Consider the following 4601-nt stretch of genomic DNA (forward strand, 5'->3'; position numbering starts at 1 on the left):
ATCCTGAAAAAGGTATTGCAGATTCCAAAATAATATTTTGTAGCACAGCTATTAATAATTCTAATAATAAATCATCATATTAGACTGACTTCTGAAGATCATGTAACACAGTAGACTGAATGATGCTGAAAATACAGCTGCACATCACAGAAATAAATGATATTTTAAAGGATATTAAAATAGAAACATTATTTTATATATTTTATTTTGATAAGTGAATTATTACTGATTTTTGACTGTAGCATCACTACCAATAGCCGCGTATCGACAGCAGGTGGCGCTGTTGACCTATAATCCCCTGCAGAGACACTGAAATGCAACCTTTTTTGTTGTTTTTGTTTCAAACAGTTCATTGAACAGTCATAAATGAAGTACCTGAAGCTGACAATGAAGTAAATGTATAATAATTAGCAAAGATGATTAATTTAGCGTTGTAAACGCGCGTGTGAGCGAGGTGAAGACGCGCCTGAGGACCAAACACAGCACAACGGTAGGAAACTTCACTCCTCTTATTATTTCTCTTTTACTATAGCGATTTATTTTTAGATACGTGATCTGAGTCTTTCATAGTGTTGTTTTATAAACGCAGTAATTTTGGAATCGGCTCTGAAAGTTCCTGTCAGTGTTTAAAAGCTAATTATAATTTAATAACGTGTTGAATGAATTTGGTAAGAACGGTATTTTATGTTTTTTTTACATAGAGGTTATTAATATAGGCTGAAATCAGTGTTGCTTTTGGCAGCCCTTTTAGCTTTAGTCTTAATCTTCGTCTTTTGGACAAATCGCTCATTGTCAGGTGACGTTACACTCGTGGAACACGAAATGCATTATGGGTATATCCGCCATTTGTAAGGTATCGATGCTAGTGTGTTCAATTTGGAGGATTGTGTTGGTCTTAAATGTGGTAAAATGGTACGTTCTTGTTGTGTGATAGGCTGCAATAGTAAGTCTCATGACAGAACGGGTCACAAACTAAACAGCGGGGTAAGTTTTTTTTTTTTTAGTTTTCCCTGTTTGTAGAAAGGACATGGACAGCTTGTAGTGGACGTATAACAAAGAGGTGTCGGATGGTCTGGGTTGGAGCTGTGCGACGCAAAAACATCACCTTTGGAAACATATCTCCGTTTATGTATGTCTGCTCTCGACATTTTCATAAAGGTAAGACATTTAAGTGACGTTGACAAATTTGAAGTCAAATTTTATCCACGAGTCGTTTTGGATGAATTCTCTGGCACAGATAGCTCCAAACAACGCACGGATGTAACCGCGATCATGGGAGAAACGGGTTAACATTACCCTTTATTGTTTATACTGTAAAATGTTATGCAATCGTCTTATACAAGTCTATAAAATAAGTATTTTACTTCACTACAGCATTTTATTATTTTGGGGGTTTGTACTTTACTTTGTAACGTTACTTCCCTTACGAAAATTAACCATGGTTTTACTACAAATAAAACCAAAAAAACATGGTTACTGTAGTTAAACCATGGTAACCACAAATTAACCATGGTTTTGCTATATTAACCATAGTTTAACCATGGTATTTGTAGTAAATCTGTGGTTTTACAAATGGCAGTCAATACGCCAAAAAACCATGGGTTACTACAGTTTTACTATAATAAAACCACGGTTATTTTTCCTAAGGGTTTACTCAACTACAATTTCAACTAAATACATTATTTAGACTGGAAGTAAAGTTAATTTTACAATTTATAAGGCTTGAAAGTTACTTGCTGTGCTTTTGCACAAAAATGTAATTTTACTAAGGTGTGACTTGCAGTCTTAAAAAAGGTACAGCACTGTTTTAACTATTTTTCTACATTTTAGCTAAATGAATTATGCTCAGTGTCTGTATTAAAACTTAAGTATAATCTAAGATTATTGTTAACACTTTTCTTCCCATGTAATGAAGTTAAAACCTTTTTCATGTTATTGCAGGTCACCCTGCATATGAGATGATGGAGACTGACCCAGACTGGTCCCTCCATCTGGGTCACACAGAAATCTCTCGATGTGCAACAGTGATCGAGTACTCGACCGTGACAGCGATGATCGATCACATAAACGATGATCGAAATGATTATTTTTTTAAATAATAAAACAAAAGACGTTAGAAGACAGATAATCATGGCCTCAAAGTCACGTAAGTGATGGCTGGTTTCCCTTTGAGAAGAACGATGAAAATACAGTTCAGGGTAAGCTGTACTGCGCCAAGCTGTCACATACATCTACAACAAATATAATCCGCTATCATCTAAAATGTGTACATAAAATATTTGGCGATAACAGAGCGGCAACTCATACGAGCATTGAATCACCTGCCGTAAGACCTAAATGCAACGCAGGCAGAACCGAGAAGACGACAAAGCTATTCGCTGAAATGGTGGTGAAAGGTTTGCTAGCCATTAGTTTCAGCGACAGAGAAGGTTTACTTGTCCAGTGGTACCTGGCTGTTCCTGCAACATCTGTTCCAGCGGAGCGAATTTATTCCACTTAATGTGAACAGGCTGCGCACTCGGCTCTCATCTGAGCACGTAGACCGACTTATCTTTTTGAATAGACATTTGAATGTTTCATCGGTCGTGGTAAATATAATATCCATTTTTTTTAAATAATATTATTTTCGTTTTGAGCTAAAGCCATAGTTAATATATCTGTTGGTTGTTGGCTGTTGGTCTCTGTTTTATACCTTATAATTGTTGTTTGGTTAAACTTGGTGAACTTTTTTCTTAATTTTTTAAAAACTACGTTTCACCGCTGGATCAAATATGCTGCTAAAGTTAAACTGGAAGACAATGTTTTGTTAAAAAAATGCAGTTGAATAAAGTAGCAAAAAAAGAAAAAGTATCTTTGTGTGTTAATTTTTAAATCACAGACAAATAATGAAATGGTCTTTATAAAATAAAAATGCACTGGATATATTTGTAGCCTATTAAAGAGCCAGTAAGATGAAAATTCTAAGCTTCCTATCACTGTTTAGAAGTCCTGTACATTAGGTTTAAAATCCATCCAAGGTTAAAAAACATTGTCATTTTGTCAAAATATCATTTTAAAATTACCTCAATTCTCAGAGATCCCCAAACGGTTCGGACGAAGCTGTTCAAAAGATTCAGTTTCCTTAAACCCCACCTTTCGGTAGCATACTGTGTTCTGATTGGTCAACTGACATAGTTTTGATTGGTTGTTCCGCACACACCTCCACGGTAAACTATGCGTTAGCATCTGTTTGGGGTGAATTGTGTCTTATTCCTCTCACCGCGAAGCAAACAGTAAAATAAAAAACTTGAACAGTCTCGCTGCTTTTTCTTCTGTGTGGGTGTATTCAAGCCGCGCGCTACAGTTTGAATCTGAATAGTGCTTCAGCGCGGGGGTGTGGTCACATTAGATATAACCAGAGCCATGGCTCTGGATATAACGAAGGGAGACGTGAAAAACCGACATCGCGTTGTTTTCATATGGATTACTTTATCACAGAATATCTGTTTTCGGCAGCACTTGTTTAGTTTTAAAGTAGACATGTCAAGCTTCTATTGAGAGTGAGGAGTCACGTGCCGATTTGGGTTGATTTGGGAGGGGTCTGAGCCGGTCGGCCATGATGGCAGGATACGCTATCTGTTGCCAGGGGCAATGCCTTCGGAACTACACAGAGGCGCGACTAAACATTTCAGAGCGCTTTCATTTTTGCGCTTTCATTTTTGCGCATTTATTTTATCGGTGGAACAGATCGAGACGGATATATGAATATGAGAAAGAAAAGGAAGAAAGTAAAGCAATGCAAAAACATAAGGCGAAAGAAAGGGGACCTTACAGGAACAAGCTCACACCAAGCGCAAAACAGCGGTGTTTGAAGAAGCTCTCAGGCATCCAAAATATCAACCCATACGAGCTCCCTGCAGCAGCACAGAGACCTGGACCATTTACCTCAGCGCACACATATGGACATTGGGAATTATATTGTTTACGATGTAAGTCACCTTGCATTCACGCTGTTAATGGCTTTAATCTAACCAGGACATTTACCTCTCGCAATCACACATTTAACTACCCTAGCCAACCCAGAACTGGTTTGTCCACTTTGCAGCCCCCAACAAAATTGTCATTGAGCTAAAATCAAATTATAACTAAACATACACAGTTTTAGCCTACATCAAAACATATTGGAAACTTTCGTATACATTGAACATCTCGTTACAATCTAGTGTTCAGTCGCAGTTAATTCTATATGCAATGTAATTACACTAAAACGCATGTGAATAAACTTACTTTGGCCAGTACAACACTGTTGTCATCACCTGCTGTAGATGGACCCAGCCACAGCAGAAAGCCTCGTAACTTTCCAAAGACTTGTGGCTTTTAAACTCCTGCATTGTGTAGTAACTTAAACCAAAAACAATATAATTCCCAATGTCCATATGTGTGCATGGAGGTAAATGGTCCAGGTCTCTTTGCCGCTTGAGAGCTTCTCCAAATACCGCTGTTTTGCGCTAGGTGTAACCTAAAAAAAACTGTATTCCATTGTTCCTATGTTTTCCATATGTATCGTGTGAGGTACTGCAGCAGTTTTTAACGCAGCAGTAGCTTCCAGGCATGGTAAAACA

At 37.5% G+C, this 4601-nt stretch overlaps 1 long non-coding RNA gene across 1 annotated transcript; it reads left to right on the top strand.

Moving 5' to 3' along the window:
* The first annotated feature begins 828 nt into the window (after positions 1-828).
* LOC113101840 (uncharacterized) lies at positions 829-2791 on the top strand. The gene is made up of 3 exons (XR_003290442.1): positions 829-912; positions 1005-1158; positions 1942-2791. It is a non-coding gene; the product is annotated as an uncharacterized LOC113101840 (long non-coding RNA).
* Positions 2792-4601: the final 1810 nt, after the last annotated feature.

This window comes from Carassius auratus, unplaced genomic scaffold (assembly GCF_003368295.1).
Source record: "Carassius auratus strain Wakin unplaced genomic scaffold, ASM336829v1 scaf_tig00217648, whole genome shotgun sequence".
NCBI classification, from domain to species: Eukaryota; Metazoa; Chordata; class Actinopteri; order Cypriniformes; family Cyprinidae; genus Carassius; species Carassius auratus.